Here is a 10,636-nt window from a genome sequence, read left to right on the forward strand (position 1 = left end):
CCCTGCTGACATAACAGTGTTGGAGGAAATTAAACTAGAAGCTAAACTAGACCCACAATCTGAGGGCCCAATCAGTAAGAACACAGTATCCTTTTCTCAGAACAATCCATTTCTGTGACAGATACTTGACATAATAATAAACGACCATATATTTTTATATAGATAGTATAAATGGTCACCACTTTTAGTGCTGTAGCCTATATGTCAGCATTCAATTTTCTGTTCTGAAAGTGGTTCAGGAAAAACAACAGTTTAAACAAGTTACAAGCTTTCAAAATAAATGATTGTATTTGTAGTTTTCAAGTTCATGGCCACCAAGATCAAGTATTGAACAGGGGTTGGTCTGCATGTAATCATGTACAGATGATAAAATTCTGGGCAATATTGATCAGCTGATATGGTCAATATTAAAATTTTATAGGCCTACTATACTGTCTAAAAAATAAGAATAATACACAAATAAAATTATGTTTTAGGCATCACAACATTATAATTTGCATATATTAATTTTGAGACCAGTTAAAACTCATATATTACTTGCTAAATGATGAAAAAGTAAAAATCTTCTTGCTTATTAATAAATGTTTACCTTTTAATTATTGCTAGTAATTCTGTGTGTTTTTTCTAATTTCCAGTCCATTTTAAGCCAGCAATATAGTAATTCTTATAGTTTTAGTTGGCCGAGCATTAGGGCTGTTCAATTAATCAAAATGAAGTTTAGATTTTGATTTCGCGTTCAAAAATTATGAAAATTTAACAATTGAGATAAAATGATTTTTGTTACTAGGGATGTGCGGGACTAGTCGACTAGTTTTACTAAACGGTACAGCTCCTACTAGTCGACACTGAAAACAATAGTCAATAACACGACAGAAAAAAAAACATGATTATCATTAAAATTACCATCATTTTATGTTACTATCAAATTCCATTGTTACATTTAAAACATTTAAAATAAGTTAAAATAAAACATTTGAAAAATAAAACATTATTTTTAAAAGTGTTTCGGGACGTAACCTAAATTTTTACCTCATGCCTCGCATGAGTTTTCTTCGTGTCAGTTGTGGTGAGCTCAAAATTGACCACGCGAAAGACGAGCAAGGTGTGGGATTATTTTGAATTAGAAGAAAACTGAAAAGTTTTGTTTGAACTGTGTAATGTCAAATTGGCTTACAGTAACTCTACTGGAGCAATGCATAATCATATTCAATACAGGCACGTAGGCATTAGTTTAGAGACTAGCCAAAGCCAGCTAATGTCAATCACTACAGCCCGCCGCCGCTGCGATCCCGTCCGCGCCGTCTATTCCTCGAAGACCCACTTCGGTGGTGCTGCGTGATGTCCAGACGCTTTCTGAAATTCTGTTGGCTTGCTTTTTGGTTATCTCTACGTTTTTTCAAGTGTAGGAATATGTTTCCATCATCCTGTTTTAATGCGCATTTTGAAGTATCAAATTAGAAACGAGTGATGGAAATGCCAAATTTCTCGCTTGAGCTGGTTTTTTACTTGTGCGAAAAAGGATTAATGCGAATAATGGGAGTTGGAAATGCATTTTGCAAATAAATCCTTGTAAGCGCATATAAAAAAAAATATCTGACTTTGCGCTATGAGGCGGGATAATTTGATTAGCAGCAGACTGCATGATCTCGTTCCACAGCATCTGAAATGTTGTTATGGTCATTCTGAAATGCCTGAGCAAAGTCTGTCATCTAAGTATTTCTGTATAATGTCTTACACGACTGCGTTCCCAAACAGCAGCATGCCTCCGCCTCCGAAAGCAATGACATCATTTATTGTGTTTCGTCTGCTCGCTCTGAGGTGCAAGTATATATGGCTATTATATATATATATATATATATATATATATATATATATATATATATATATATATATATATATATATATATATTATATTATTATATATATATATATTATATATATAAAAATTTTTTTTTTTTTTTGTTTTTTTTTAAACCATCTTTTGGGGGTTTATTGCTTTTAGACTAGTCGGATACAAAACTTATCTTTAAACGACAGTCAAATTAGGCAATGCGCACATCCCTAATTGTTACCCATTCCACCCCTTTGTGCGGTTTCGCTCCTCCATAAAATCCCAAACTTCACATGCAAATCCGTAAAATCATGTAATGTGACAGTCGCAAAATGGGACGTGCTTGATTTGTTAAAGCTGATTAGATTTATTAGTGTTTTTAAAAGGGCAAAAGAAAACAGCTTTCTGACATGGAAAAGAACCCTGACAAGTAAAGTGAACTTTTATCTTGAGATGTGTGCCTAAATGATTAAATACATGCAGAAATGTGGCATTTGGTGATTATTAATGTAAACCCTCACCAGTGAACGTAAACAGTTGAAATTGAAAACTATTACTGGATCCATGCAGCTCTTAAAGCGACAACAGGTAATATTCCTTCCTTCATATGTATATTAATCAAACAACAAATAACAGAGAAAATTACTCAATGCTCTTGACTGCACCTCTATCTGAAAATGGATAGTTTTCTTTTTTCAAATGTTTTTCTCTTTTTAGGCCACTGATGAAGAACAGGCGGTGACTGGGATGAATGCTGGTCAAAGAAGAGAATGTCATTTCCTGTAAACTGATGCAACGGTGGTTTTAAAGGAGGACGCTGCCATGGATGATGTAGAAGATGTCACATGCTGTGCTGATGAGGCTTCTTCATGACTACATCAATTATGCTAAAGAGATCATGAAAATTGACAGTGATGCATGATCTGTATTCATGGACTATGAAACAAACTGTAAGTGTTTATTTGTAAAAACAAAATGTTAAATGCTTGTTCTGTGTTGTTTAGTAGAAATGGAGTTTACACATGCTCACATTCTTTCACACACACATGCGTCTGTTAAATGTTATAATATCAGTATTAATGTTATGGTTTATTTATATACTGTCATGCCAAAATAGTTTGTAAAGAACTTAACTATTAACTTACTGTACAATTATTGTATAATAGTGTTTTTGTATATTTTTTTACAAAAAAAGTCAAATTTGATCTTAAAAGTTATATTCAACAAATGTTTAATGCTTCATTTATAAACTCTGTAGCTGTTAATGCCATACTTTTCTACATTTCTTCTTACATGCATGTTACCTTTTGATGGTTATTCTTTGTGTGTAAAAGTGATTTTAAAATGAACAAAATTTGTAGGTTTAATGCCTAGCACGATTTGGGTTCATTGTAGCATAGCAATGTAGTAATTTTAAACCACAAAAAGCATGCTGGGTTAAACATAATAACCCAACTTGTTGGGTTAAAATAACCCAGCACTGGGTTCGTCCCTTTTTGACCCAGCGCTGGGTTGCCAAATAACCCAAATTGGGTTGTTTTTAACCCAGCAGTTTTTAGAGTGTGTTGGGTCAAACATTTAACCCAACCAGATGGGGTTAAAATAACTCAGCATGTGTTCTGTCCAATATTTAACCAGCACTGGATTGCCCAGCATTTTTTTGAGTAAAGACTTTGAGGAATGTCTTGACTTGTGTTTCTCGAATGCTCCGCATCACAAGTGCAACCAAAATGAGATACTGAACAGGTTTTTGCCGTTTTTCAGAAATGTAGCCAAACTCACGTATTTCCAACGAGCCTGGTTGGATAATACATACAAATCAAAAAAACATGAAAAAAAGTAAATGCTGAAATTGTGAATAGATTCCTGGAGGGTTCAAGTATTTTGCCGACTACAATGATCATATCACATTCTAAAGTCTGTTGAGCACACCAAGATATCATATATGCACAATCTATGACAGTGAAAGTGAAAGTGAAATGACATACAGCCAAGTAGGGTGACCCATACTCAGAATTTGTGCTCTGCATTTAACCCATCCAAAGTGCACACACACAGCAGTAAACACTAGGGCTGGGCGATATATCACATGCAATTGTCATGCGCATTTCATCAGTAAAGCTGGTTCCCTGATTACCGCATCACCTGCTTTCAAATGGAGTGGCATTTAATAGACAGAGCCATAGTTCACTGACAAGCTACGCAATATTGCGTTCATTTTTGAAGGCGATTCATCTGCGATAATGAACGCGATATTGTGTAGCTTGTCAGTGATCTACAGTTCTGTCTATTAAATGCCACTCCATTTGAAAGCAGGTGATGGCGATTTAGCAGTAATCAGGGAACCGGTCGCATGTGATATATCGCCCAGCCCTAGTGAAAACACACACACCGTGAACACACACCCGGAGCAGTGGGCAGCCATTTATGCTGCGGCGCCCGGGGAGCAGTTGGGAGTTGGGTGCCCTTGCTCAAGGGCACCTCAGTCGTGGTATTGCCGGCCCAAGACTCGAACCCACAACCTCATAATAAACAACTCAAGTGTCCATCCCAAACAGATTGTTATCTTTAGAAACTCTAACATCACAGGTAAATATAAAATAAATGGGAAAAATCTACAATACTTAGCACTTCTATTAACTTCATCAATTATAGCCTAAATAATTTTTTCACAGCAGCATCTTTTACCAAACTGTCCATCATCATGGAATCACAGGATACAGCAACTGAAGAATATGGTGCTGTCACAGTTTCACACAACAGTACTTGATAAATCAACCCAGTGATAGAATAAGACAGGACGAGGACAGAAAGCAGGTCACCATCTGCTTATCTTACCCAGAGTGCTGCACTCTTGTTAAATATCAGCAGAGCGGTTTGCCTCATTGCAGTGACATTAAATCATCATCACCACTATTGACATGATTAGAAAAGCAAAATGATCATATTGAGGAGAATCTCTCAGCCTCAACGAATGAAAGCAGATAAAAGCTGCAAGTAGCCTAATGGATAATTACAGTCTTTTTACAGATCACTTCACAGCATTGCCACCCAGAAATGTCATCTATTACGGAGATATTTCTTGAAACTAGGGGTTGCACCGACTAATCGACTACTAATCGACTTCAATCCTCTGCCATGACACTTTAAGTGAGAGCAGCTGAGAAGATCATTGGTGTCTCTCTCCCCTCCCTCCAGGACATTTATGGAACCCGTCTCACTCGCAAAGCCCTCTGCATTGCAGGTGATCCCACTCACCCCGTCACACAGCTTCTTCAGTCTGCTGCCATCAGGGAGGAGACTGCGGAGTCTCCAGGCCAGGACCAGCAGACTGAAGGACAGCTTCATCCATCAGGCTGTCAGGAAGCTGAACTCTCTGCCGAACTTGCCCCCCCGTCCCTCTTCTGCCTCAGGCACCACTGAACTATGAACCACCCCCCCCCCCCCAGGTCCCACATCCCCAGGTCCTTCCACCCCTCCCTCTCTAACATACGATGACATGCACCAGTCACTTTGTGCAGCAGTGGTCTGCTCACTACCTCATTCACTCATTCACCATGGAACTGACATCATTCTACCACCTCATCAGTCAGTTTAATAATATAACTGCTCTTGAGCCCTTTGTCACTTTGTCACTTTTAATCAGACTGAATAAGCTATTTTTTTTTATGCACTAAAAATTTTTTATCTGCACTGTTTGTTCACTGGTTTGCACTCTATCTGCCATGTGCCTTGCGCTGCTTTTATTTAACCTTATTTTTATTTTATTTTTTTTCTATTATGTCTTTTTTTACATTCCCTTATTGTATAGTTTTTATCTTATATTTTATATTTGATCTAGATTTTTAGGCTCTACTGTTCGTGTTATCTGTATGCACCGGGGGTCTGAGAGTAACGCAATTTCGATTCTCTGTATGTATGTACTGTACATGTGGAAGAATTGACAATAAAGCAGACTTGACTTGACTTGACTTAAGATTGACGCCGACTAGTCGCTGGTCCTATAGAGGGCGCAACAGGATAAGAAATCTTTGAAGTACTTGCACATTTACGACATTTTTTGTAACTTTCCGTGCAGTTCCACATCCGAAGATGCACGAGTTCAGGGCGAACAGAAGCAGTTTAATGTGAAGTTCAAACTCCATCAGGTGCTTTTTGACAGAAAACAATGCATAGTATTTTTTTTTTTTTTTTTTGCAGTTTGTCCAAGGCTTTTTATTTCAAGTACATTTTATTTTTATTGAATAAAAATAGAATTAGAATTCATTTAGATACTAATTTTACACTATTTGCTTAAAGTTGTCTTGCGTTTGATGCTAAATAAATCCAATGGTTTAAGAATTATTTAAGTTTGTACATAAAGAAATTATTAATTCAACTCATTCATCACAAGACTTGTACAGGCAAATTACTTCTTCTCACCGGTGATTCCCGATGGTTTTAGAGAACAATTACTCCTCGTCGCCCCCTGTCATTTCAAAGAATAGTGCAACGGCGAATGCGACAAGAATAAAAGCCTTGTCCGTTTGGAAAGGTGCGTGCGCAGGCAGCAGAGGCTCGCAAAGTGGAGCCAGGCGAAAGTATAAATCCCACTTAAAGGTGCTGTATGTAAGATTTTAACTCTACTAAAGCATAAAAACACCATAATATGTTTGCAGATATTTAAGAAACATGCTAAGTTAACATACTTGTTTATCTGAAAAACAATGCTACAGTCAGTTATTCACCTTTGAAAATGTGTGTTCCGGGCCGGAATGTCGGTGTTTGTTTTGGTTTGTGAAACCAGTTTTCCCAATTGTATTTCGGCAACCCGGGTTGCCAGTTAGAGGAAAACACAGCGCATTTCATTTCGTTCATCGTCAAGTGCGCTCGTTCCTGTTTGTGTCATCAATCTGGCAACCTACGTGTGCGTCAAGTCTGAGGAGGAGGGGCCAGGTGAAAAAACCCTCTCTAATATTTTGAATTTTGACTGCAATACCTAGTTTAACCACTCGGTGTCAATCCTACATACAGCACCTTTAATGCACACAACATAGGCCACAGACAGTGCATACATCACGCGCAGATCGCAAGCACACAGAATCATTCAGCGCGGAAATTTATTGTCAACACTGTTCTGTGATTTCTCAGTAAAATAGCTTAGAAACTGAAATGTTCTAGCATACATTTCTTAACTAAATCCCACAGCTTTACTACTAGTAGAGAGACGCTGCCAGGTAGAATTCATTCAAACACGCAATCGCTCTCACTAATGCATTCCTATGAATGTAATCTTTACTGTGCACCTTTATCTGTATCTGATATAGAACAAGCAGATATCTGTGAGAAATATAACGACCCAAAGACAAAAGAACTGATAAAAATGAGCTGTTATAGGAGCAATAGCCATGTGGGCAGCGCTGTGTCATATCCCATAGCTGTGCACAAGGTGTTTGCCACAGCTTTAGACTTATTTGTTCATTAATGACGTCATCAGAGACTAGTCGACTTCGACTCGACTTTCATCACATAAAAGTTGACTATAAAAAAATCAGAAGTCGTTCAACCCCTATTTGAAACTCACTGTAATCACTCTTTGCACACAAGGAGGTGGTGTTTTTGTCCATATTTCCACCCCAAAGACGGGCATAACTACACACATTCTGGTCTCATGAGACATCTGAAATGGCTGAAGGGTCCTGTGTACAAATGTTCCGGATTTCAATTTAGATTACCATGCCCTTTCAAGCCTCCTATTTCAAAGAAAGCATGTGGTCAGTATCTGCACTTTATATAAAATGCATAGCCTCTGCTTCATGTTACCATGGTAACAGAATCGGGAAGAACAGTTTCCACCTCCTTTGAGTAATAAAACTTTAGCGAGGCATGCCTGAGGATCACTATTCACACCAGCTGCTTAAGGAATCACCTCAAACGGGGCGACTACGATGGTTCTTTGAGTAGAGCTGTTTATATGACAAACCACACACAAACAAATGGTGAAAAAAGACCTATAGGCACTATTTCAATGGTGTGAGCGTGACAGAAAACAAGGACATAGAACAGCCAGACATTACCAAAACATTTCCTTGTACCTGTCCTTGTTTCAATAATAAGCAACAATTCTTTGACCTTAAGCAACGCAAGTAACACGTCAGAGAGGGAGCAGATTTCCAAGAATTCCTTTACAATGCCAAGAACATGATTGCAACAAGACTACTGATAGTAAATACTTGAAACCACAACAAAGCTCAAATGCTGGTAGTTTGAGAGGTGGAAATGTTTCATTGTCTTTGTTGCCACATGTGTGTCTTTTCCAAAAGCTTCTTGCATTGAAATAAGTATGAAAAGGCTTTTAATATTATAATTAAAAAGCAAGCGCATGCTTCACTTGAAATCTTGAAAACATTGCAGTGCTGCAGACTTACAAACGCCATATATACTGATTTAACATTTTTTAAAAAATGTGTAGACTATTCACGTCATCATTATGAATCTCTGTACTGTTGCCCAGTAAACATCAACAGATTAAAGTCCGAGCATTACAGCATACACATACTGCTAAAAATCATTTCCTGAACAATTATAAAGACGGACTTATAGAAGGGTAGAAGTCTAAATTAAACATTTCAACAACCGTGTCATTCCACAAAAATGGTGTCTTTTGTGTCAATCAATGTGTGTTGTTACATGTAACTTTCATGTAACTTTTCCTTAAGAGCTTTTCCTTTTCTGCTTTTTTTTCCCAGATCGGTTTTCAACTACTCCTTGCTTTATTAGCAATAATGCACATTTTAATCTGGGAAAAAAAATGTCTTGGAAATATTATTTATATTATATAATTTATATAATGTTATTTAGTATTTAAAAACACTAACAAAAAGTCCCTTATTAAATGAAACTTCATAAAGGATTTTAACTTAAACTGTCAACCCTGTTATCATGATTATTATTAAAAACTGATTATTTTAGGCACATGTGGTCTCCACTATATCCCAGCATAGTTTTCCCCCATTTAGTTTGACATGGTCGCTATTTCCTAAAATCTTCAACATTAACTTTAAAGTCACCTTTTCAGTATGAAAAAGATACATATTTCGCGGAAAGACCGACCAGAAAGAGAGAGAGAAAAAAAAAACAGTGTTAAAAGCTGTGCGCACTTACAAGCTGCAATGTAAGGGTATCTCTCTCACCAACCGACCTCCTCCAGAGCCGCGCGAGACGCACCGGTTGGTAAGAATGACAATTATTTCTTAACGTTATTAAAGTAATAACACAAATCTTGACAATCCAATCTTACGTTTGAACGGATGAGCTTCTTAAACAAACGTTCATAACTGTCAAACACTTGTGCGTGAACAGTAAGTTCTCGCGTGCTCGAGCGCGCGTACCCTCAATACTCAAGCTGTTTATGTGCTCCATATTACTTTATAAAACACATGTTGAGCAGCATCAAGCGTGGTCTGTTCAAGAGTGAATTTAAAAAAACTTCCTAAAGCAGAAAAGCGCACTCTTTACTGTACCATTCCAGCGACACCGCGTCCGACTCACTGTTTATGTCAAATGAAAGTAGCCAGAAGACTACTCCTGTGTATAACTATGTGAGGTTGATAGCGACCGCACAAGGATATTGAATCTCTAAAAAATATATATATTTTTTTTCTCACCAGTGTGGTTGGAAGCTTCTGGTTTTCTGCTGCGCTATTTTCGGTAAGCCGTCCGATTTTTCTCTTGATAAATTTACATTGCAGTGCTCTTTGGGTTTGCAAACAACCAAGACTCCGACGGATCTATAAATTTACCGTAATGTCACACACACACACAATATCAGCGCAGCTCTGTCTACCGTAATAGACACCGCGCGCTCGTGTGCACGTGACAGACAGATTGCTCACAGAAATACGAATGAATGGATATCTACTAGCAGCTACTAGCATATACTAGCATTCTGTTAATATTTCTGAAATATCTATATCTTTACGGTCTGAGCAGTGGTTTTGTTAGGATTTTCATAGCTGAAAGAAGACTTTAAAATGGTGTTAACTTTCAAACAAAGATGATTGGGGGAAACATATTGAAAGATTAAATCCTTTAAAACACATTTCCCCACAAAATCACAATATTTAGAGGGGAAAGTGTCCCTTTTGATGTCTTCTAAATGCATTTCAGTCACCTTCTTAAATGTGTGTGTTGTTGATATTAAGATACTATGGTGCAGAAGTGTCATACGTTTAGGCAACAAGCTTGCTATTAGAGAGGCAATCAAATTGTTTCTTTAAAGATGGCAAAGAGGTGAATGTGGTTAATCACTGATCTGAAGATAACTGATGGTTTCAAGTGGTGAGGAGTAGGTGCCATAAACGAGCTGTTCATCTAAATAACCTTGTGTCTAAAATACCTCAGTCTGATAGCTTACAACAAATATGCACATGAAAATTGCTTCAGCTGTGACTCTGTAGTAAGAAAATCCTCCACGGGAGAGTAAAAGCATGCATTGGCTGTATAGTTTGGACATGAAAGCAGCCCACATACAATTCTGAAGTAATCTCATGAGACACCAACCCACACACTCTTTAAACAGAAATGTCTTGCCAACATAATGTTTAATATTTAAACGTCATACAGTAGCAAAAAGGGTACTCACACTCAGCTTTCAATGTCCTCATTTTCCCAGTGCGGAATGAACTTGAATAATATTATATAAGCATGCATCTATCATTGTGAGTTACTGATAAGCGTTTGTGAGTTTTTTACCCAAGAATTCTTGTAAAAATGTACTATAAGAAAGAGATTATGATATTAAAATATATATATAGTTTACGGTAA

At 37.3% G+C, this 10,636-nt stretch overlaps 1 pseudogene; it reads right to left on the bottom strand.

Moving 5' to 3' along the window:
* The window catches only part of LOC109070614, a 57,911-nt pseudogene extending 48,303 nt beyond the window's left edge, over positions 1–9,608 (bottom strand).
* Between the last annotated feature and the right edge of the window lie 1,028 nt (positions 9,609–10,636).

Source organism: Cyprinus carpio, chromosome B18, assembly GCF_018340385.1.
Source record: "Cyprinus carpio isolate SPL01 chromosome B18, ASM1834038v1, whole genome shotgun sequence".
NCBI lineage: Eukaryota > Metazoa > Chordata > Actinopteri > Cypriniformes > Cyprinidae > Cyprinus > Cyprinus carpio.